At 41.7% G+C, this 25037-nt stretch overlaps 8 non-coding genes across 8 annotated transcripts; all 8 read left to right on the top strand.

The window, feature by feature from the left end:
* Nucleotides 1–1267: 1267 nt before the first annotated feature.
* trnap-ugg (transfer RNA proline (anticodon UGG)) lies at nt 1268–1355 on the top strand. Its single transcript is given in 2 exon segments — nt 1268–1303; nt 1320–1355. It is a non-coding gene; the product is annotated as a tRNA-Pro (tRNA).
* Nucleotides 1356–4391: 3036 nt separating this feature from the next.
* Nucleotides 4392–4479, top strand: trnap-ugg (transfer RNA proline (anticodon UGG)). Its single transcript is given in 2 exon segments — nt 4392–4427; nt 4444–4479. It is a non-coding gene; the product is annotated as a tRNA-Pro (tRNA).
* A 3041-nt stretch (nt 4480–7520) lies between these two features.
* trnap-ugg (transfer RNA proline (anticodon UGG)) lies at nt 7521–7608 on the top strand. The gene is given in 2 exon segments: nt 7521–7556; nt 7573–7608. It is a non-coding gene; the product is annotated as a tRNA-Pro (tRNA).
* Nucleotides 7609–10649: 3041 nt separating this feature from the next.
* Nucleotides 10650–10737, top strand: trnap-ugg (transfer RNA proline (anticodon UGG)). Its single transcript is given in 2 exon segments — nt 10650–10685; nt 10702–10737. It is a non-coding gene; the product is annotated as a tRNA-Pro (tRNA).
* Nucleotides 10738–13774: 3037 nt separating this feature from the next.
* trnap-ugg (transfer RNA proline (anticodon UGG)) lies at nt 13775–13862 on the top strand. Its single transcript is given in 2 exon segments — nt 13775–13810; nt 13827–13862. It is a non-coding gene; the product is annotated as a tRNA-Pro (tRNA).
* Nucleotides 13863–16903: 3041 nt separating this feature from the next.
* Nucleotides 16904–16991, top strand: trnap-ugg (transfer RNA proline (anticodon UGG)). The gene is given in 2 exon segments: nt 16904–16939; nt 16956–16991. It is a non-coding gene; the product is annotated as a tRNA-Pro (tRNA).
* Nucleotides 16992–20007: 3016 nt separating this feature from the next.
* On the top strand, nt 20008–20095 carry trnap-ugg (transfer RNA proline (anticodon UGG)). Its single transcript is given in 2 exon segments — nt 20008–20043; nt 20060–20095. It is a non-coding gene; the product is annotated as a tRNA-Pro (tRNA).
* A 3037-nt stretch (nt 20096–23132) lies between these two features.
* On the top strand, nt 23133–23220 carry trnap-ugg (transfer RNA proline (anticodon UGG)). Its single transcript is given in 2 exon segments — nt 23133–23168; nt 23185–23220. It is a non-coding gene; the product is annotated as a tRNA-Pro (tRNA).
* The last annotated feature ends 1817 nt before the right edge of the window (nt 23221–25037 follow it).

Raw genomic sequence — 25037 nt, 5'->3', positions numbered from 1 at the left:
AATTCAATTTTTTGCAATAAAATTGTAAATTTATTTATTTTCTTATTATGATAAATATATATATGTTTTAAATTGTCTTTTTGTCTCTGTTGGTTTTATTTCCCTCCCTCTTTCCTGCTTGTCTATCACCTGTGGCTATCACCTATCAGTCCCGCGTACTCATGAGAACCACGCTCAATCACGTACAACACAATTGCATTCAGGAATGATAGAAATCCCACTTTATTCTTCTGAAAGGGAACTGCTGTCCGTGAAGGGCAATTCTACAGCTGTGTAAGAGGGATGTGCTCCCTGTCCAGTATCATTCGGTGTTGTTTCAACGGGATGGTTGTCAGTTCCTTTCATCAATTGCCCCTTTAAAACGTATTTTCTCATTATCCGGATCATCCTGTACATTTAAAAAGGAGTGTGATTATCAGCTGTGATAACCGAATTGTTAAACTGTTGTGTTTCAAGATACATTGACTTTGCCTGTGTCCGTGTACATCCATATGGCAGCGCATCTGTTCATGACTCAAAATATGCTCATGTTTTCCGATATCCACTCCTTGATGTAACTCTTGTCCCAAATTTGCTCTCAATATAAAAAACAACAAATTATACACCGACGGTAGCGGCCGCGTTGCCTAAAGGATAAGGTGTCTGATTTCGATTGTAACTGTGATCTTATCAGACGATTGCAGGTTCGAGTCCGGCAGTGGTTAGCTATCGCGCTTTGTGAAATTTTATATTCTTTGTTTTGATTCTGCCTCAAAACCAACCATCTCGGACAGTCACTCACCTGAAGTAAAGGAAGGCTGTGTGCTTTAAGAAGCTAATGGCACATTTTCATCACTGTCGATCTGGTTGCACGGGCAAAACAAGTGGTGAAGTAGATTTTCGTGCACATTATTTCTGTTTGAATGCAAAAAGTAGGGGATGGATGTCTGACTTTGCAGTCAAGAGGAGACAAGGTGACTGACAGGTTGAAGCAATGGACTGCTGATCCAGTATGCCCCCAGCTTCGTCGTTATTGTGTTAAACATTTTCCCCAATTTTTTTATTCAATCACATTTATCCTCATTGCCAAATTCACCATTTACTGAAAAGGATGCAGCTCGTTGGTGAAGTAATGTCACAAAAAATAATCACTTCATCAAAGGGAAAACATTAGCAGGACGATGGAGAGGGGGACTCATGAAATCGGTCTCTGAGAGTCAGCACAGGCACGATGGGCCGAATAGCAAACTAACGTCAGAAACTGAGAGCTACGTGCATCACTGTCGGCGGCTCGTTGGTCTAGGGGTATGATTCTCGCTTTGGGATTATAATAATTGAAATGCGAGAGGTCCCGGGTTCAAATCCCGGACGAGCCCTGCCAACCTTTTGTCAAAAAACGACTTCTCAGCCGGTCAACATGTGAGAAAACTGACATGTTTCAAATTAAAACGTGTGATTGCACTCCGTTGTTCACACAGCGTCCAAAAATCCTGGAGATTCCCAGGAGCAAAGTGAAACTCACCGAACTGAGTAAATTTCATGTTTCTCAGATGTGCTCGGCTCTGCGTCTCATTGGACAACATAAACCCCGGTTTGATTCCGGCAAATACTTGATCTGTGTATCTTCCTTGCTGCACGCATGAGCTCACCACCATAGGGATAAGCATACATTCAACGTCAATCTCAAATTCAACGTGAAACACACTCTGCCCTAAATATGAGTGCGTCCTGTTTCTCTCGCGTTGAAAAGATGTGAGAAGCTGGGTTTGGATTTAGTCCCTTGGCTGCCGAATTTAAACCGTGCAGGAATTCAACCCGGGGTGGCCAAGCTGCCTGGTCTAATTAAAAGGCGTTCAAACCCTACATTCCAGGCAGGTTATAGTGTTCTGGCCTCAACATTCGGTTCAACGTATCGGATCATAAGCACCGCTCCCATTGTCTGCTAATGGTTCTGCTGTTCACACTAACACCTCCTCTGGTCCATCCTTTGTTACTTTATTGCCCGCTTACCACTCACTTTGCCTTTTTGCATTGTGCCATTTATTATTCAATCACTCCTACGCTCCACTGTATCACAGGCATTCCCTTTTGTCCTTCCTCGCTGCCTATTTTTCCAGGCGCTATTTTCCAGGAAAAATCTGTAAACTTTACATTTTTCTTAAAATATCGGAATGATCATCTGACTGAACGTGAGCCCGGGAAATTCATCCACAGAATGTTCACGGCCTGCAGAGTTTTACAGAATGATTTGTTTTTGTTCATTGTGTTTCTGTATCCCTTTTAAGGTGATGTGCTGGTCTGCCCGGGGTCATTCTCTGTCTCTCCAAAATGGTGTGCTATCAGTATCGGATCATTATCTATCTGTTTAAAAGGAATGTGCTGTCTGTCCCGGATTTCAAATTTCAAATTTCAAAAACTGCCTTTGGAGAGTGCAGAATTTTTAGTTTGTTGGTGTGTTTGTGTAAGTGAGAGAGTGCGTGGAAACGTTCTGCGCGATCTTACTGTGCATTTCATGTCATGGGAGGGAAAATGCATTACATGCAACTTGAAGCCACACTGATTTGATTCAACTTGCATTCAGGGACTGACTGACAGGAGAAGAGTCTGCTGTGGGATTTTGCTATTCCACATGTGAAAGAAGGCAAATAATATAAGTTAGAAACATAGCGATTTTAGCGAGAGCTTGCGGATGGGCTGTGTGACATGATGAGCTCCTTCCCCCTTATTTTCAAATACAAATCAAATCAAGACAAGACAAGACATGACTGACTGACTGACTTTGTTTATATAAATTTCTGTATCAATATTTATATATGCATATATTTACATACATTCCCTACTTTTTAACTTTCACAATAAATGTGCTTTTCTGTTCTGCCTGCATTGGCTCTATTACATTTGACCTCTTTCACAGCACACGCAGCTTCTGTCTGATCCTGCAGAAAAGCACTCGCGACTTTAAAAGATGGCCTTTGTTGCCCACATCTTCCCTCGTGGCTTGTCTTACACCATGGGCTTACTGTGTTTGGGAATTTACTGACTGCACATCCTGATTTCCAGTGGATTTCATGCAGTCGCACAGACTTCGTTCAATCAAAAATATATAGATTAAGAAACAATTATTTATTTATTTCAATCAAATCAAATTCAATTTTTTGCAATAAAATTGTAAATTTATTTATTTTCTTATTATGATAAATATATATATGTTTTAAATTGTCTTTTTGTCTGGGTTGGTTTTATTTCCCTCCCTCTTTCCTGCTTGTCTATCACCTGTGGCTATCACCTATCAGTCCCGCATACTCATGAGAACCACGCTCAATCACGTACAACACAATTGCATTCAGGAATGATAGAAATCCCACTTTATTCTTCTGAAAGGGAACTGCTGTCCGTGAAGGGCAATTCTACAGCTGTGTAAGAGGGATGTGCTCCCTGTCCAGTATCATTCGGTGTTGTTTCAACGGGATGGTTGTCAGTTCCGGTTCATCAATTGCCCCTTTAAAACGTATTTTCTCATTATCCGGATCATCCTGTACATTTAAAAAGGAGTGTGATTATCAGCTGTGATAACCGAATTGTTAAACTGTTGTGTTTCAAGATACATTGACTTTGCCTGTGTCCGTGTACATCCATATGGCAGCGCATCTGTTCATGACTCAAAATATGCTCATGTTTTCCGATATCCACTCCTTGATGTAACTCTTGTCCCAAATTTGCTCTCAATATAAAAAACAACAAATTATACACCGACGGTAGCGGCCGCGTTGCCTAAAGGATAAGGTGTCTGATTTCGATTGTAACTGTGATCTTATCAGACGATTGCAGGTTCGAGTCCGGCAGTGGTTAGCTATCGCGCTTTGTGAAATTTTATATTCTTTGTTTTGATTCTGCCTCAAAACCAACCATCTCGGACAGTCACTCACCTGAAGTAAAGGAAGGCTGTGTGCTTTAAGAAGCTAATGGCACATTTTCATCACTGTCGATCTGGTTGCACGGGCAAAACAAGTGGTGAAGTAGATTTTCGTGCACATTATTTCTGTTTGAATGCAAAAAGTAGGGGATGGATGTCTGACTTTGCAGTCAATAGGAGACAAGGTGACTGACAGGTTGAAGCAATGGACTGCTGATCCAGTATGCCCCCAGCTTCGTCGTTATTGTGTTAAACATTTTCCCCAATTTTTTTATTCAATCACATTTATCCTCATTGCCAAATTCACCATTTACTGAAAAGGATGCAGCTCGTTGGTGAAGTAATGTCACAAAAAATAATCACTTCATCAAAGGGAAAACATTAGCAGGACGATGGAGAGGGGGACTCATGAAATCGGTCTCTGAGAGTCAGCACAGGCACGATGGGCCGAATAGCAAACTAACGTCAGAAACTGAGAGCTACGTGCATCACTGTCGGCGGCTCGTTGGTCTAGGGGTATGATTCTCGCTTTGGGATTATAATAATTGAAATGCGAGAGGTCCCGGGTTCAAATCCCGGACGAGCCCTGCCAACCTTTTGTCAAAAAACGACTTCTCAGCCGGTCAACATGTGAGAAAACTGACATGTTTCAAATTAAAACGTGTGATTGCACTCCGTTGTTCACACAGCGTCCAAAAATCCTGGAGATTCCCAGGAGCAAAGTGAAACTCACCGAACTGAGTAAATTTCATGTTTCTCAGATGTGCTCGGCTCTGCGTCTCATTGGACAACATAAACCCCGGTTTGATTCCGGCAAATACTTGATCTGTGTATCTTCCTTGCTGCACGCATGAGCTCACCACCATAGGGATAAGCATACATTCAACGTCAATCTCAAATTCAACGTGAAACACACTCTGCCCTAAATATGAGTGCGTCCTGTTTCTCTCGCGTTGAAAAGATGTGAGAAGCTGGGTTTGGATTTAGTCCCTTGGCTGCCGAATTTAAACCGTGCAGGAATTCAACCCGGGGTGGCCAAGCTGCCTGGTCTAATTAAAAGGCGTTCAAACCCTACATTCCAGGCAGGTTATAGTGTTCTGGCCTCAACATTCGGTTCAACGTATCGGATCATAAGCACCGCTCCCATTGTCTGCTAATGGTTCTGCTGTTCACACTAACACCTCTTCTGGTCCATCCTTTGTTACTTTATTGCCCGCTTACCACTCACTTTGCCTTTTTGCATTGTGCCATTTATTATTCAATCACTCCTACGCTCCACTGTATCACAGGCATTCCCTTTTGTCCTTCCTCGCTGCCTATTTTTCCAGGCGCTATTTTCCAGGAAAAATCTGTAAACTTTACATTTTTCTTAAAATATCGGAATGATCATCTGACTGAACGTGAGCCCGGGAAATTCATCCACAGAATGTTCACGGCCTGCAGAGTTTTACAGAATGATTTGTTTTTGTTCATTGTGTTTCTGTATCCCTTTTAAGGTGATGTGCTGGTCTGCCCGGGGTCATTCTCTGTCTCTCCAAAATGGTGTGCTATCAGTATCGGATCATTATCTATCTGTTTAAAAGGAATGTGCTGTCTGTCCCGGATTTCAAATTTCAAATTTCAAAAACTGCCTTTGGAGAGTGCAGAATTTTTAGTTTGTTGGTGTGTTTGTGTAAGTGAGAGAGTGCGTGGAAACGTTCTGCGCGATCTTACTGTGCATTTCATGTCATGGGAGGGAAAATGCATTACATGCAACTTGAAGCCACACTGATTTGATTCAACACGCATTCAGGGACTGACTGACAGGAGAAGAGTCTGCTGTGGGATTTTGCTATTCCACATGTGAAAGAAGGCAAATAATATAAGTTAGAAACATAGCGATTTTAGCGAGAGCTTGCGGATGGGCTGTGTGACATGATGAGCTCCTTCCCCCTTATTTTCAAATACAAATCAAATCAAGACAAGACAAGACATGACTGACTGACTGACTTTGTTTATATAAATTTCTGTATCAATATTTATATATGCATATATTTACATACATTCCCTACTTTTTAACTTTCACAATAAATGTGCTTTTCTGTTCTGCCTGCATTGGCTCTATTACATTTGACCTCTTTCACAGCACACGCAGCTTCTGTCTGATCCTGCAGAAAAGCACTCGCGACTTTAAAAGATGGCCTTTGTTGCCCACATCTTCCCTCGTGGCTTGTCTTACACCATGGGCTTACTGTGTTTGGGAATTTACTGACTGCACATCCTGATTTCCAGTGGATTTCATGCAGTCGCACCGACTTCGTTCAATCAAAAATATATAGATTAAGAAACAATTATTTATTTATTTCAATCAAATCAAATTCAATTTTTTGCAATAAAATTGTAAATTTATTTATTTTCTTATTATGATAAATATATATATGTTTTAAATTGTCTTTTTGTCTGGGTTGGTTTTATTTCCCTCCCTCTTTCCTGCTTGTCTATCACCTGTGGCTTCAACAACCGTCCCAGTCCCGCGTGCTCATGAGAACCGCGCTCATTCACGCACAACACAATTGCATTCAGGAATGATAGAAATTCCAATTTATTCTTCTGAAAGGGAACTGCTGTCCGTGAAGGGCAATTCTACAGCTGTGTAAGAGGGATGTGCTTCCTGTCCAGGATCATTCGGTGTCTGTTTCAACGGGATGGTTGTCAGTTCCGGTTCATCAATTGCCCCTTTAAAACGTATTTTCTCATTATCCGGATCATCCTGTACATTTAAAAAGGAGTGTGATTGTCAGCTGTGATAACCGAATTGTTAAACTGTTGTGTTTCAAGATACATTGACTTTGCCTGTGTCCGAGTACATCCATATCGCAGCGCATCTGTTCATTACTCAAAATATGCTCATGTTTTCCGATATCCACTCCTTGATGTAACCCTTGTCCCAAATTTGCTCTCAATATAAAAAACAACAAATTATACACCGACGGTAGCGGCAGCGTGGCCTAAAGGATAAGGTGTCTGATTTCGATTGTAACTGTGATGTTATCAGATGATTGCAAGTTCGAGTGCGGCAGTGGTCAGCTATCGCATTTAGTGAAATTTTATATTCTTTGTTTTGATTCTGCCTCAAAACCACCATCTCGGACAGTCACTCACCTGAAGTAAAGGAAGGCTGTGTGCTTGAAGAAACTAATGGCACATTTTCATCACTGTCGATCTGGTTGCACGGGCAAAACAAGTGGTGAAGTAGATTTTCGTGCATATCATTTCTGTTTGAATGCAAAAAGTAGGGGATGGATGTCTGACTTTGCAGTCAATAGGAGACAAGCTGACTGACAGGTTGAAGCAATGGACTGCTGATCCAGTATGCCCCCACCTTCGTCGTTATTGTGTTAAACATTTTCCCCTAGTTTTTATATTCAATCACATTTATCCTCATTGCCAAATTCACCTTTTACTGAAAAGGATGCAGCTCGTTGGTGAAGTAATGTCACAAAAAATAATCACTTCATCAAAGGGAAAACATTAGCAGGACGATGGAGAGGGGGACTCATGAAATCGGTCTCTGAGAGTCAGCACAGGCACGATGGGCCGAATAGCAAACTAACGTCAGAAACTGAGAGCTACGTGCATCACTGTCGGCGGCTCGTTGGTCTAGGGGTATGATTCTCGCTTTGGGATTATAATAATTGAAATGCGAGAGGTCCCGGGTTCAAATCCCGGACGAGCCCTGCCAACCTTTTGTCAAAAAACGACTTCTCAGCCGGTCAACATGTGAGAAAACTGACATGTTTCAAATTAAAACGTGTGATTGCACTCCGTTGTTCACACAGCGTCCAAAAATCCTGGAGATTCCCAGGAGCAAAGTGAAACTCACCGAACTGAGTAAATTTCATGTTTCTCAGATGTGCTCGGCTCTGCGTCTCATTGGACAACATAAACCCCGGTTTGATTCCGGCAAATACTTGATCTGTGTATCTTCCTTGCTGCACGCATGAGCTCACCTCCATAGGGATAAGCATACATTCAACGTCAATCTCAAATTCAACGTGAAACACACTCTGCCCTGAATATGAGTGCGTCCTGTTTCTCTCGCGTTGAAAAGATGTGAGAAGCTGGGTTTGGATTTAGTCCCTTGGCTGCCGAATTTAAACCGTGCAGGAAATCAACCCGGGGTGGCCAAGCTGCCTGGTCTAATTAAAAGGCGTTCAAACCATACATTCCAGGCAGGTTATAGTGTTCTGGCCTCAACATTCGGTTCAACGTATCGGATCATAAGCACCGCTCCCATTGTCTGCTAATGGTTCTGCTGTTCACACTAACACCTCCTCTGGTCCATCCTTTGTTACTTTATTGCCCGCTTACCACTCACTTTGCCTTTTTGCATTGTGCCATTTATTATTCAATCACTCCTACGCTCCACTGTATCACAGGCATTCCCTTTTGTCCTTCCTCGCTGCCTATTTTTCCAGGCGCTATTTTCCAGGAAAAATCTGTAAACTTTACATTTTTCTTAAAATATCGGAATGATCATCTGACTGAACGTGAGCCCGGGAAATTCATCCACAGAATGTTCACGGCCTGCAGAGTTTTACAGAATGATTTGTTTTTGTTCATTGTGTTTCTGTATCCCTTTTAAGGTGATGTGCTGGTCTGCCCGGGGTCATTCTCTGTCTCTCCAAAATGGTGTGCTATCAGTATCGGATCATTATCTATCTGTTTAAAAGGAATGTGCTGTCTGTCCCGGATTTCAAATTTCAAATTTCAAAAACTGCCTTTGGAGAGTGCAGAATTTTTAGTTTGTTGGTGTGTTTGTGTAAGTGAGAGAGTGCGTGGAAACGTTCTGCGCGATCTTACTGTGCATTTCATGTCATGGGAGGGAAAATGCATTACATGCAACTTGAAGCCACACTGATTTGATTCAACACGCATTCAGGGACTGACTGACAGGAGAAGAGTCTGCTGTGGGATTTTGCTATTCCACATGTGAAAGAAGGCAAATAATATAAGTTAGAAACATAGCGATTTTAGCGAGAGCTTGCGGATGGGCTGTGTGACATGATGAGCTCCTTCCCCCTTATTTTCAAATACAAATCAAATCAAGACAAGACAAGACATGACTGACTGACTGACTTTGTTTATATAAATTTCTGTATCAATATTTATATATGCATATATTTACATACATTCCCTACTTTTTAACTTTCACAATAAATGTGCTTTTCTGTTCTGCCTGCATTGGCTCTATTACATTTGACCTCTTTCACAGCACACGCAGCTTCTGTCTGATCCTGCAGAAAAGCACTCGCGACTTTAAAAGATGGCCTTTGTTGCCCACATCTTCCCTCGTGGCTTGTCTTACACCATGGGCTTACTGTGTTTGGGAATTTACTGACTGCACATCCTGATTTCCAGTGGATTTCATGCAGTCGCACCGACTTCGTTCAATCAAAAATATATAGATTAAGAAACAATTATTTATTTATTTCAATCAAATCAAATTCAATTTTTTGCAATAAAATTGTAAATTTATTTATTTTCTTATTATGATAAATATATATATGTTTTAAATTGTCTTTTTGTCTGGGTTGGTTTTATTTCCCTCCCTCTTTCCTGCTTGTCTATCACCTGTGGCTTCAACAACCGTCCCAGTCCCGCGTGCTCATGAGAACCGCGCTCATTCACGCACAACACAATTGCATTCAGGAATGATAGAAATTCCAATTTATTCTTCTGAAAGGGAACTGCTGTCCGTGAAGGGCAATTCTACAGCTGTGTAAGAGGGATGTGCTTCCTGTCCAGGATCATTCGGTGTCTGTTTCAACGGGATGGTTGTCAGTTCCGGTTCATCAATTGCCCCTTTAAAACGTATTTTCTCATTATCCGGATCATCCTGTACATTTAAAAAGGAGTGTGATTGTCAGCTGTGATAACCGAATTGTTAAACTGTTGTGTTTCAAGATACATTGACTTTGCCTGTGTCCGAGTACATCCATATCGCAGCGCATCTGTTCATTACTCAAAATATGCTCATGTTTTCCGATATCCACTCCTTGATGTAACCCTTGTCCCAAATTTGCTCTCAATATAAAAAACAACAAATTATGCACCGACGGTAGCGGCAGCGTGGCCTAAAGGATAAGGTGTCTGATTTCGATTGTAACTGTGATGTTATCAGATGATTGCAAGTTCGAGTGCGGCAGTGGTCAGCTATCGCATTTAGTGAAATTTTATATTCTTTGTTTTGATTCTGCCTCAAAACCACCATCTCGGACAGTCACTCACCTGAAGTAAAGGAAGGCTGTGTGCTTGAAGAAACTAATGGCACATTTTCATCACTGTCGATCTGGTTGCACGGGCAAAACAAGTGGTGAAGTAGATTTTCGTGCATATCATTTCTGTTTGAATGCAAAAAGTAGGGGATGGATGTCTGACTTTGCAGTCAATAGGAGACAAGCTGACTGACAGGTTGAAGCAATGGACTGCTGATCCAGTATGCCCCCACCTTCGTCGTTATTGTGTTAAACATTTTCCCCTAGTTTTTATATTCAATCACATTTATCCTCATTGCCAAATTCACCTTTTACTGAAAAGGATGCAGCTCGTTGGTGAAGTAATGTCACAAAAAATAATCACTTCATCAAAGGGAAAACATTAGCAGGACGATGGAGAGGGGGACTCATGAAATCGGTCTCTGAGAGTCAGCACAGGCACGATGGGCCGAATAGCAAACTAACGTCAGAAACTGAGAGCTACGTGCATCACTGTCGGCGGCTCGTTGGTCTAGGGGTATGATTCTCGCTTTGGGATTATAATAATTGAAATGCGAGAGGTCCCGGGTTCAAATCCCGGACGAGCCCTGCCAACCTTTTGTCAAAAAACGACTTCTCAGCCGGTCAACATGTGAGAAAACTGACATGTTTCAAATTAAAACGTGTGATTGCACTCCGTTGTTCACACAGCGTCCAAAAATCCTGGAGATTCCCAGGAGCAAAGTGAAACTCACCGAACTGAGTAAATTTCATGTTTCTCAGATGTGCTCGGCTCTGCGTCTCATTGGACAACATAAACCCCGGTTTGATTCCGGCAAATACTTGATCTGTGTATCTTCCTTGCTGCACGCATGAGCTCACCTCCATAGGGATAAGCATACATTCAACGTCAATCTCAAATTCAACGTGAAACACACTCTGCCCTGAATATGAGTGCGTCCTGTTTCTCTCGCGTTGAAAAGATGTGAGAAGCTGGGTTTGGATTTAGTCCCTTGGCTGCCGAATTTAAACCGTGCAGGAAATCAACCCGGGGTGGCCAAGCTGCCTGGTCTAATTAAAAGGCGTTCAAACCCTACATTCCAGGCAGGTTATAGTGTTCTGGCCTCAACATTCGGTTCAACGTATCGGATCATAAGCACCGCTCCCATTGTCTGCTAATGGTTCTGCTGTTCACACTAACACCTCCTCTGGTCCATCCTTTGTTACTTTATTGCCCGCTTACCACTCACTTTGCCTTTTTGCATTGTGCCATTTATTATTCAATCACTCCTACGCTCCACTGTATCACAGGCATTCCCTTTTGTCCTTCCTCGCTGCCTATTTTTCCAGGCGCTATTTTCCAGGAAAAATCTATAAACTTTACATTTTTCTTAAAATATCGGAATGATCATCTGACTGAACGTGAGCCCGGGAAATTCATCCACAGAATGTATACGGCCTGCTGAGTTTTACAGAATGCTTTGTTTTTGTTCATTGTGTTTCTGTATCCCTTTTAAGGTGATGTGCTGGTCTGCCCGGGGTCATTCTCTGTCTCTCCAAAATGGTATGCTATCAGTATCGGATCATTATCTATCTGTTTAAAAGGAATGTGCTGTCTGTCCCGGATTTCAAATTTCAAATTTCAAAAACTGCCTTTGGAGAGTGCAGAATGTTTAGTTTGTTGGTGTGTTTGTGTAAGTGAGAGAGTGCGTGGAAACGTTCTGCGCGATCTTCCTGTGCATTTCATGTCATGGGAGGAAAAATGCATTACATGCAACTTGAAGCCACACTGATTTGATTCAACACGCATTCAGGGACTGACTGACAGGAGAAGAGTCTGCTGTGGGATTTTGCTATTCCACATGTGAAAGAAGGCAAATTATATAAGTTAGAAACATAGCGATTTTAGCGAGAGCTTGCGGATGGGCTTTGTGACATGATGAGTTCCTTCCCCCTTATTTTCAAATAAAAATCAAATCAAGACAAGACAAGACATGACTGACTGACTGACTTTGTTTATATAAATTTCTGTATCAATATTTATATATGCATATATTTACATACATTCCCTACTTTTTAACTTTCACAATAAATGTGCTTTTCTGTTCTGCCTGCATTGGCTCTATTACATTTGACCTCTTTCACAGCACACGCAGCTTCTGTCTGACCCTGCAGAAAAGCACTCGCGACCTTAAAAGATGGCCTTTGTTTCCCACATCTTCCTTCGTGGCTTGTCTTACACCATGGGCTTACTGTGTTTGGGAATTTACTGACTGCACACCCTGATTTCCAGTGGATTTCATGCAGTCGCACAGACTTCGTTCAATCAAAAATATATAGATTAAGAAACAATTATTTATTTATTTCAATCAAATCAAATTCAATTTTTTGCAATAAAATTGTAAATTTATTTATTTTCTTATTATGATAAATATATATATGTTTTAAATTGTCTTTTTGTCTCTGTTGGTTTTATTTCCCTCCCTCTTTCCTGCTTGTCTATCACCTGTGGCTATCACCTATCAGTCCCGCGTACTCATGAGAACCACGCTCAATCACGTACAACACAATTGCATTCAGGAATGATAGAAATCCCACTTTATTCTTCTGAAAGGGAACTGCTGTCCGTGAAGGGCAATTCTACAGCTGTGTAAGAGGGATGTGCTCCCTGTCCAGTATCATTCGGTGTTGTTTCAACGGGATGGTTGTCAGTTCCGGTTCATCAATTGCCCCTTTAAAACGTATTTTCTCATTATCCGGATCATCCTGTACATTTAAAAAGGAGTGTGATTATCAGCTGTGATAACCGAATTGTTAAACTGTTGTGTTTCAAGATACATTGACTTTGCCTGTGTCCGTGTACATCCATATGGCAGCGCATCTGTTCATGACTCAAAATATGCTCATGTTTTCCGATATCCACTCCTTGATGTAACCCTTGTCCCAAATTTGCTCTCAATATAAAAAACAACAAATTATACACCGACGGTAGCGGCCGCGTTGCCTAAAGGATAAGGTGTCTGATTTCGATTGTAACTGTGATCTTATCAGACGATTGCAGGTTCGAGTCCAGCAGTGGTTAGCTATCGCGCTTTGTGAAATTTTATATTCTTTGTTTTGATTCTGCCTCAAAACCAACCATCTCGGACAGTCACTCACCTGAAGTAAAGGAAGGCTGTGTGCTTTAAGAAGCTAATGGCACATTTTCATCACTGTCGATCTGGTTGCACGGGCAAAACAAGTGGTGAAGTAGATTTTCGTGCACATTATTTCTGTTTGAATGCAAAAAGTAGGGGATGGATGTCTGACTTTGCAGTCAATAGGAGACAAGGTGACTGACAGGTTGAAGCAATGGACTGCTGATCCAGTATGCCCCCAGCTTCGTCGTTATTGTGTTAAACATTTTCCCCTAGTTTTTTTATTCAATCACATTTATCCTCATTGCCAAATTCACCTTTTACTGAAAAGAATGCAGCTCGTTGGTGAAGTAATGTCACAAAAAATAATCACTTCATCAAAGGGAAAACATTAGCAGGACGATGGAGAGGGGGACTCATGAAATCGGTCTCTGAGAGTCAGCACAGGCACGATGGGCCGAATAGCAAACTAACGTCAGAAACTGAGAGCTACGTTCATCACTGTCGGCGGCTCGTTGGTCTAGGGGTATGATTCTCGCTTTGGGATTATAATAATTGAAATGCGAGAGATCCCGGGTTCAAATCCCGGACGAGCCCTGCCAACCTTTTGTCAAAAAACGACTTCTCAGCCTGTCGACATGTGAGAAAACTGACATGTTTCAAATTAAAACGTGTGATTGCACTCCGTTGTTCACACAGCGTCCAAAAATCCTGGAGATTCCCAGGAGCAAAGTGAAACTCACCGAACTGAGTAAATTTCATGTTTCTCAGATGTGCTCGGCTCTGCGTCTCATTGGACAACATAAACCCCGGTTTGATTCCGGCAAATACTTGATCAGTGTATCTTCCTTGCTGCACGCATGAGCTCACCTCCATAGGGATAAGCATACATTCAACGTCAATCTCAAATTCAACGTGAAACAGACTCTGCCCTGAATATGAGTGCGTCCTGTTTCTCTCGCGCTGAAAAGATGTGAGAAGCTGGGTTTGGATTTAGTCCCTTGGCTGCCGAATTTAAACCGTGCAGGAAATCAATCCGGGGTGGCCAAGACGCCTGGTCTAATTAAAAGGCGTTCAAACCCTACATTCCAGGCAGGTTATAGTGTTCTGGCCTCAACATTCGGTTCAACGTATCGGATCATAAGCACCGCTCCCATTGTCTGCTAATTGTTCTGCTGTTCACACTAACACCTCCTCTGGTCCATTCTTTGTTACTTTATTGCCCGCTTACCACTCACTTTGCCTTTTTGCATTGTGCCATTTATTATTCAATCACTCCTACGCTCCACTGTATCACAGGCATTCCCTTTTGTCCTTCCTCGCTGCCTATTTTTCCAGGCGCTATTTTCCAGGAAAAATCTGTAAACTTTACATTTTTCTTAAAATATCGGAATGATCATCTGACTGAACGTGAGCCCGGGAAATTCATCCACAGAATGTTCACGGCCTGCAGAGTTTTACAGAATGATTTGTTTTTGTTCATTGTGTTTCTGTATCCCTTTTAAGGTGATGTGCTGGTCTGCCCGGGGTCATTCTCTGTCTCTCCAAAATGGTGTGCTATCAGTATCGGATCATTATCTATCTGTTTAAAAGGAATGTGCTGTCTGTCCCGGATTTCAAATTTCAAATTTCAAAAACTGCCTTTGGAGAGTGCAGAATTTTTAGTTTGTTGGTGTGTTTGTTTAAGTGAGAGAGTGCGTGGAAACGTTCTGCGCGATCTTACTGTGCATTTCATGTCATGGGAGGGAAAATGCATTACATGCAACTTGAAGCCACACTGATTTGATTCAACACGCATTCAGGGACTGACTGACAGGAGAAGAGTCTGCTGTGGGATTTTGCTATTCCACATGTGAAAGAAGGCAAATAATATAAGTTAGAAACATAGCGATTTTAGCGAGAGCTTGCGGATGGGCTGTGTGACATGATGAGCTCCTTCCCCCTTATTTTCAAATACAAATCAAATCAAGACAAGACAAGACATGACTGACTGACTGACTTTGTTTATATAAATTTCTGTATCAATATTTATATATGCATATATTTACATACATTCCCTACTTTTTAACTTTCACAATAAATGTGCTTTTCTGTTCTGCCTGCATTGGCTCTATTACATTTGACCTCTTTCACAGCACACGCAGCTTCTGTCTGATCCTGCAGAAAAGCACTCGCGACTTTAAAAGATGGCCTTTGTTGCCCACATCTTCCCTCGTGGCTTGTCTTACACCATGGGCTTACTGTGTTTGGGAATTTACTGACTGCACATCCTGATTTCCAGTGGATTTCATGCAGTCGCACAGACTTCGTTCAATCAAAAATATATAGATTAAGAAACAATTATTTATTTATTTCAATCAAATCAAATTCAATTTTTTGCAATAAAATTGTAAATTTATTTATTTTCTTATTATGATAAATATATATATGTTTTAAATTGTCTTTTTGTCTGGGTTGGTTTTATTTCCCTCCCTCTTTCCTGCTTGTCTATCACCTGTGGCTTCAACAACCGTCCCAGTCCCGCGTGCTCATGAGAACCGCGCTCATTCACGCACAACACAATTGCATTCAGGAATGATAGAAATTCCAATTTATTCTTCTGAAAGGGAACTGCTGTCCGTGAAGGGCAATTCTACAGCTGTGTAAGAGGGATGTGCTTCCTGTCCAGGATCATTCGGTGTCTGTTTCAACGGGATGGTTGTCAGTTCCGGTTCATCAATTGCCCCTTTAAAACGTATTTTCTCATTATCCGGATCATCCTGTACATTTAAAAAGGAGTGTGATTATCAGCTGTGATAACCGAATTGTTAAACTGTTGTGTTTCAAGATACATTGACTTTGCCTGTGTCCGAGTACATCCATATCGCAGCGCATCTGTTCATTACTCAAAATATGCTCATGTTTTCCGATATCCACTCCTTGATGTAACCCTTGTCCCAAATTTGCTCTCAATATAAAAAACAACAAATTATGCACCGACGGTAGCGGCAGCGTGGCCTAAAGGATAAGGTGACTGATTTCGATTGTAACTGTGATGTTATCAGATGATTGCAAGTTCGAGTGCGGCAGTGGTCAGCTATCGCATTTTGTGAAATTTTATATTCTTTGTTTTGATTCTGCCTCAAAACCACCATCTCGGACAGTCACTCACCTGAAGTAAAGGAAGGCTGTGTGCTTGAAGAAACTAATGGCACATTTTCATCACTGTCGATCTGGTTGCACGGGCAAAACAAGTGGTGAAGTAGATTTTCGTGCATATCATTTCTGTTTGAATGCAAAAAGTAGGGGATGGATGTCTGACTTTGCAGTCAATAGGAGACAAGCTGACTGACAGGTTGAAGCAATGGACTGCTGATCCAGTATGCCCCCAGCTTCGTCGTTATTGTGTTAAACATTTTCCCCTAGTTTTTATATTCAATCACATTTATCCTCATTGCCAAATTCACCTTTTACTGAAAAGGATGCAGCTCGTTGGTGAAGTAATGTCACAAAAAATAATCACTTCATCAAAGGGAAAACATTAGCAGGACGATGGAGAGGGGGACTCATGAAATCGGTCTCTGAGAGTCAGCACAGGCACGATGGGCCGAATAGCAAACTAACGTCAGAAACTGAGAGCTACGCTCATCACCGTCGGCGGCTCGTTGGTCTAGGGGTATGATTCTCGCTTTGGGATTATAATAATTGAAATGCGAGAGGTCCCGGGTTCAAATCCCGGACGAGCCCTGCCAACCTTTTGTCAAAAAACAACTTCTCAGCCGGTCGACATGTCAGAAAACTGACATGTTTCAAATTAAAACGCGTGATTGCACGTTTTAACACACAGCGTCCAAAAATCCTGGAGATTCCCAGGAGCAAAGTGAAACTCACCGAACTGAGTAAATTTCATGTTTCTCAGATGTGCTCGGCTCTGCGTCTCATTGGACAACATAAACCCCAGTTTGATTCCGGCAAATACTTGATCAGTGTATCTTCCTTGCTGCACGCATGAGCTCACCTCCATAGGGATAAGCATACATTCAACGTCAATCTCAAATTCAACGTGAAACAGACTCTGCCCTGAATATGAGTGCGTCCTGTTTCTCTCGCGCTGAAAAGATGTGAGAAGCTGGGTTTGGATTTAGTCCCTTGGCTGCCGAATTTAAACCGTGCAGGAAATCAATCCGGGGTGGCCAAGACGCCTGGTCTAATTAAAAGGCGTTCAAACCCTACATTCCAGGCAGGTTATAGTGTTCTGGCCTCAACATTCGGTTCAACGTATCGGATCATAAGCACCGCTCCCATTGTCTGCTAATTGTTCTGCTGTTCACACTAACACCTCCTCTGGTCCATCCTTTGTTACTTTATTGCCCGCTTACCACTCACTTTGCCTTTTTGCATTGTGCCATTTATTATTCAATCACTCCTACGCTCCACTGTATCACAGGCATTCCCTTTTGTCCTTCCTCGCTGCCTATTTTTCCAGGCGCTATTTTCCAGGAAAAATCTGTAAACTTTACATTTTTCTTAAAATATCGGAATGATCATCTGACTGAACGTGAGCCCGGGAAATTCATCCACAGAATGTTCACGGCCTGCAGAGTTTTACAGAATGATTTGTTTTTGTTCATTGTGTTTCTGTATCCCTTTTAAGGTGATGTGCTGGTCTGCCCGGGGTCATTCTCTGTCTCTCCAAAATGGTGTGCTATCAGTATCGGATCATTATCTATCTGTTTAAAAGGAATGTGCTGTCTGTCCCGGATTTCAAATTTCAAATTTCAAAAACTGCCTTTGGAGAGTGCAGAATTTTTAGTTTGTTGGTGTGTTTGTGTAAGTGAGAGAGTGCGTGGAAACGTTCTGCGCGATCTTACTGTGCATTTCATGTCATGGGAGGGAAAATGCATTACATGCAACTTGAAGCCACACTGATTTGATTCAACACGCATTCAGGGACTGACTGACAGGAGAAGAGTCTGCTGTGGGATTTTGCTATTCCACATGTGAAAGAAGGCAAATAATATAAGTTAGAAACATAGCGATTTTAGCGAGAGCTTGCGGATGGGCTGTGTGACATGATGAGCTCCTTCCCCCTTATTTTCAAATACAAATCAAATCAAGACAAGACAAGACATGACTGACTGACTGACTTTGTTTATATAAATTTCTGTATCAATATTTATATATGCATATATTTACATACATTCCCTACTTTTTAACTTTCACAATAAATGTGCTTTTCTGTTCTGCCTGCATTGGCTCTATTACATTTGACCTCTTTCACAGCACACGCAGCTTCTGTCTGATCCTGCAGAAAAGCACTCGCGACTTTAAAAGATGGCCTTTGTTGCCCACATCTTCCCTCGTGGCTTGTCTTACACCATGGGCTTACTGTGTTTGGGAATTTACTGACTGCACATCCTGATTTCCAGTGGATTTCATGCAGTCGCACAGACTTCGTTCAATCAAAAATATATAGATTAAGAAACAATTATTTATTTATTTCAATCAAATCAAATTCAATTTTTTGCAATAAAATTGTAAATTTATTTATTTTCTTATTATGATAAATATATATATGTTTTAAATTGTCTTTTTGTCTGGGTTGGTTTTATTTCCCTCCCTCTTTCCTGCTTGTCTATCACCTGTGGCTATCACCTATCAGTCCCGCATACTCATGAGAACCACGCTCAATCACGTACAACACAATTGCATTCAGGAATGATAGAAATCCCACTTTATTCTTCTGAAAGGGAACTGCTGTCCGTGAAGGGCAATTCTACAGCTGTGTAAGAGGGATGTGCTCCCTGTCCAGGATTATTCGGTGTTGTTTCAACGGGATGGTTGTCAGTTCCGGTTCATCAATTGCCCCTTTAAAACGTATTTTCTCATTATCCGGATCATCCTGTACATTTAAAAAGGAGTGTGATTATCAGCTGTGATAACCGAATTGTTAAACTGTTGTGTTTCAAGATACATTGACTTTGCCTGTGTCCGTGTACATCCATATGGCAGCGCATCTGTTCATGACTCAAAATATGCTCATGTTTTCCGATATCCACTCCCAAATTTGCTCTCAATATAAAAAACAACAAATTATACACCGACGGTAGCGGCCGCGTTGCCTAAAGGATAAGGTGTCTGATTTCGATTGTAACTGTGATCTTATCAGACGATTGCAGGTTCGAGTCCGGCAGTGGTTAGCTATCGCGCTTTGTGAAATTTTATATTCTTTGTTTTGATTCTGCCTCAAAACCAACCATCTCGGACAGTCACTCACCTGAAGTAAAGGAAGGCTGTGTGCTTTAAGAAGCTAATGGCACATTTTCATCACTGTCGATCTGGTTGCACGGGCAAAACAAGTGGTGAAGTAGATTTTCGTGCACATTATTTCTGTTTGAATGCAAAAAGTAGGGGATGGATGTCTAACTTTGCAGTCAATAGGAGACAAGGTGACTGACAGGTTGAAGCAATGGACTGCTGATCCAGTATGCCCCCAGCTTCGTCGTTATTGTGTTAAACATTTTCCCCAATTTTTTTATTCAATCACATTTATCCTCATTGCCAAATTCACCTTTTACTGAAAAGGATGCAGCTCGTTGGTGAAGTAATGTCACAAAAAATAATCACTTCATCAAAGGGAAAACATTAGCAGGACGATGGAGAGGGGGACTCATGAAATCGGTCTCTGAGAGTCAGCACAGGCACGATGGGCCGAATAGCAAACTAACGTCAGAAACTGAGAGCTACGTTCATCACTGTCGGCGGCTCGTTGGTCTAGGGGTATGATTCTCGCTTTGGGATTATAATAATTGAAATGCGAGAGGTCCCGGGTTCAAATCCCGGACGAGCCCTGCCAACCTTTTGTCAAAAAACGACTTCTCAGCCGGTCGACATGTGAGAAAACTGACATGTTTCAAATTAAAACGTGTGATTGCACTCCGTTGTTCACACAGCGTCCAAAAATCCTGGAGATTCCCAGGAGCAAAGTGAAACTCACCGAACTGAGTAAATTTCATGTTTCTCAGATGTGCTCGGCTCTGCGTCTCATTGGACAACATAAACCCCGGTTTGATTCCGGCAAATACTCGATCAGTGTATCTTCCTTGCTGCACGCATGAGCTCACCTCCATAGGGATAAGCATACATTCAACGTCAATCTCAAATTCAACGTGAAACACACTCTGCCCTGAATATGAGTGCGTCCTGTTTCTCTCGCGTTGAAAAGATGTGAGAAGCTGGGTTTGGATTTAGTCCCTTGGCTGCCGAATTTAAACCGTGCAGGAAATCAATCCGGGGTGGCCAAACTGCCTGGTCTAATTAAAAGGCGTTCAAACCCTACATTCCAGGCAGGTTATAGTGTTCTGGCCTCAACATTCCGTTCAACGTATCGGATCATAAGCACCGCTCCCATTGTCTGCTAATGGTTCTGCTGTTCACACTAACACCTCCTCTGGTCCATCCTTTGTTACTTTATTGCCCGCTTACCACTCACTTTGCCTTTTTGCATTGTGCCATTTATTATTCAATCACTCCTACGCTCCACTGTATCACAGGCATTCCCTTTTGTCCTTCCTCGCTGCCTATTTTTCCAGGCGCTATTTTCCAGGAAAAATCTATAAACTTTACATTTTTCTTAAAATATCGGAATGATCATCTGACTGAACGTGAGCCCGGGAAATTCATCCACAGAATGTATACGGCCTGCTGAGTTTTACAGAATGCTTTGTTTTTGTTCATTGTGTTTCTGTATCCCTTTTAAGGTGATGTGCTGGTCTGCCCGGGGTCATTCTCTGTCTCTCCAAAATGGTATGCTATCAGTATCGGATCATTATCTATCTGTTTAAAAGGAATGTGCTGTCTGTCCCGGATTTCAAATTTCAAATTTCAAAAACTGCCTTTGGAGAGTGCAGAATTTTTAGTTTGTTGGTGTGTTTGTGTAAGTGAGAGAGTGCGTGGAAACGTTCTGCGCGACCTTCCTGTGCATTTCATGTCATGGGAGGAAAAATGCATTACATGCAACTTGAAGCCACACTGATTTGATTCAACACGCATTCAGGGACTGACTGACAGGAGAAGAGTCTGCTGTGGGATTTTGCTATTCCACATGTGAAAGAAGGCAAATTATATAAGTTAGAAACATAGCGATTTTAGCGAGAGCTTGCGGATGGGCTTTGTGACATGATGAGTTCCTTCCCCCTTATTTTCAAATACAAATCAAATCAAGACAAGACAAGACATGACTGACTGACTGACTTTGTTTATATAAATTTCTGTATCAATATTTATATATGCATATATTTACATACATTCCCTACTTTTTAACTTTCACAATAAATGTGCTTTTCTGTTCTGCCTGCATTGGCTCTATTACATTTGACCTCTTTCACAGCACACGCAGCTTCTGTCTGACCCTGCAGAAAAGCACTCGCGACCTTAAAAGATGGCCTTTGTTTCCCACATCTTCCTTCGTGGCTTGTCTTACACCATGGGCTTACTGTGTTTGGGAATTTACTGACTGCACACCCTGATTTCCAGTGGATTTCATGCAGTCGCACAGACTTCGTTCAATCAAAAATATATAGATTAAGAAACAATTATTTATTTATTTCAATCAAATCAAATTCAATTTTTTGCAATAAAATTGTAAATTTATTTATTTTCTTATTATGATAAATATATATATGTTTTAAATTGTCTTTTTGTCTCTGTTGGTTTTATTTCCCTCCCTCTTTCCTGCTTGTCTATCACCTGTGGCTATCACCTATCAGTCCCGCGTACTCATGAGAACCACGCTCAATCACGTACAACACAATTGCATTCAGGAATGATAGAAATCCCACTTTATTCTTCTGAAAGGGAACTGCTGTCCGTGAAGGGCAATTCTACAGCTGTGTAAGAGGGATGTGCTCCCTGTCCAGGATCATTCGGTGTTGTTTCAACGGGATGGTTGTCAGTTCCGGTTCATCAATTGCCCCTTTAAAACGTATTTTCTCATTATCCGGATCATCCTGTACATTTAAAAAGGAGTGTGATTATCAGCTGTGATAACCGAATTGTTAAACTGTTGTGTTTCAAGATACATTGACTTTGCCTGTTTCCGTGTACATCCATATGGCAGCGCATCTGTTCATGACTCAAAATATGCTCATGTTTTCCGATATCCACTCCTTGATGTAACCCTTGTCCCAAATTTGCTCTCAATATAAAAAACAACAAATTATACACCGACGGTAGCGGCCGCGTTGCCTAAAGGATAAGGTGTCTGATTTCGATTGTAACTGTGATCTTATCAGACGATTGCAGGTTCGAGTCCGGCAGTGGTTAGCTATCGCGCTTTGTGAAATTTTATATTCTTTGTTTTGATTCTGCCTCAAAACCAACCATCTCGGACAGTCACTCACCTGAAGTAAAGGAAGGCTGTGTGCTTTAAGAAGCTAATGGCACATGTTCATCACTGTCGATCTGGTTGCACGGGCAAAACAAGTGGTGAAGTAGATTTTCGTGCACATTATTTCTGTTTGAATGCAAAAAGTAGGGGATGGATGTCTGACTTTGCAGTCAATAGGAGACAAGGTGACTGACAGGTTGAAGCAATGGACTGCTGATCCAGTATGCCCCCAGCTTCGTCGTTATTGTGTTAAACATTTTCCCCTAGTTTTTTTATTCAATCACATTTATCCTCATTGCCAAATTCACCTTTTACTGAAAAGAATGCAGCTCGTTGGTGAAGTAATGTCACAAAAAATAATCACTTCATCAAAGGGAAAACATTAGCAGGACGATGGAGAGGGGGACTCATGAAATCGGTCTCTGAGAGTCAGCACAGGCACGATGGGCCGAATAGCAAACTAACGTCAGAAACTGAGAGCTACGTTCATCACTGTCGGCGGCTCGTTGGTCTAGGGGTATGATTCTCGCTTTGGGATTATAATAATTGAAATGCGAGAGGTCCCGGGTTCAAATCCCGGACGAGCCCTGCCAACCTTTTGTCAAAAAACGACTTCTCAGCCTGTCGACATGTGAGAAAACTGACATGTTTCAAATTAAAACGTGTGATTGCACTCCGTTGTTCACACAGCGTCCAAAAATCCTGGAGATTCCCAGGAGCAAAGTGAAACTCACCGAACTGAGTAAATTTCATGTTTCTCAGATGTGCTCGGCTCTGCGTCTCATTGGACAACATAAACCCCGGTTTGATTCCGGCAAATACTTGATCAGTGTATCTTCCTTGCTGCACGCATGAGCTCACCTCCATAGGGATAAGCATACATTCAACGTCAATCTCAAATTCAACGTGAAACAGACTCTGCCCTGAATATGAGTGCGTCCTGTTTCTCTCGCGTTGAAAAGATGTGAGAAGCTGGGTTTGGATTTAGTCCCTTGGCTGCCGAATTTAAACCGTGCAGGAAATCAATCCGGGGTGGCCAAGCTGCCTGGTCTAATTAAAAGGCGTTCGAACCCTACATTCCAGGCAGGTTATAGTGTTCTGGCCTCAACATTCGGTTCAACGTATCGGATCATAAGCACCGCTCCCATTGTCTGCTAATGGTTCTGCTGTTCACACTAACACCTCCTCTGGTCCATCCTTTGTTACTTTATTGCCCGCTTACCACTCACTTTGCCTTTTTGCATTGTGCCATTTATTATTCAATCACTCCTACGCTCCACTGTATCACAGGCATTCCCTTTTGTCCTTCCTCGCTGCCCATTTTTCCAGGCGCTATTTTCCAGGAAAAATCTGTAAACTTTACATTTTTCTTAAAATATCGGAATGATCATCTGACTGAACGTGAGCCCGGGAAATTCATCCACAGAATGTTCACGGCCTGCAGAGTTTTACAGAATGATTTGTTTTTGTTCATTGTGTTTCTGTATCCCTTTTAAGGTGATGTGCTGGTCTGCCCGGGGTCATTCTCTGTCTCTCCAAAATGGTGTGCTATCAGTATCGGATCATTATCTATCTGTTTAAAAGGAATGTGCTGTCTGTCCCGGATTTCAAATTTCAAATTTCAAAAACTGCCTTTGGAGAGTGCAGAATTTTTAGTTTGTTGGTGTGTTTGTTTAAGTGAGAGAGTGCGTGGAAACGTTCTGCGCGATCTTACTGTGCATTTCATGTCATGGGAGGGAAAATGCATTACATGCAACTTGAAGCCACACTGATTTGATTCAACACGCATTCAGGGACTGACTGACAGGAGAAGAGTCTGCTGTGGGATTTTGCTATTCCACATGTGAAAGAAGGCAAATAATATAAGTTAGAAACATAGCGATTTTAGCGAGAGCTTGCGGATGGGCTGTGTGACATGATGAGCTCCTTCCCCCTTATTTTCAAATACAAATCAAATCAAGACAAGACAAGACATGACTGACTGACTGACTTTGTTTATATAAATTTCTGTATCAATATTTATATATGCATATATTTACATACATTCCCTACTTTTTAACTTTCACAATAAATGTGCTTTTCTGTTCTGCCTGCATTGGCTCTATTACATTTGACCTCTTTCACAGCACACGCAGCTTCTGTCTGATCCTGCAGAAAAGCACTCGCGACTTTAAAAGATGGCCTTTGTTGCCCACATCTTCCCTCGTGGCTTGTCTTACACCATGGGCTTACTGTGTTTGGGAATTTACTGACTGCACATCCTGATTTCCAGTGGATTTCATGCAGTCGCACAGACTTCGTTCAATCAAAAATATATAGATTAAGAAACAATTATTTATTTATTTCAATCAAATCAAATTCAATTTTTTGCAATAAAATTGTAAATTTATTTATTTTCTTATTAT

The sequence above is a fragment of the Pristiophorus japonicus genome, unplaced genomic scaffold, assembly GCF_044704955.1.
Source record: "Pristiophorus japonicus isolate sPriJap1 unplaced genomic scaffold, sPriJap1.hap1 HAP1_SCAFFOLD_42, whole genome shotgun sequence".
NCBI classification, from domain to species: domain Eukaryota; kingdom Metazoa; phylum Chordata; class Chondrichthyes; family Pristiophoridae; genus Pristiophorus; species Pristiophorus japonicus.
This window is presented reverse-complemented; position numbering and strand designations above follow the sequence as displayed.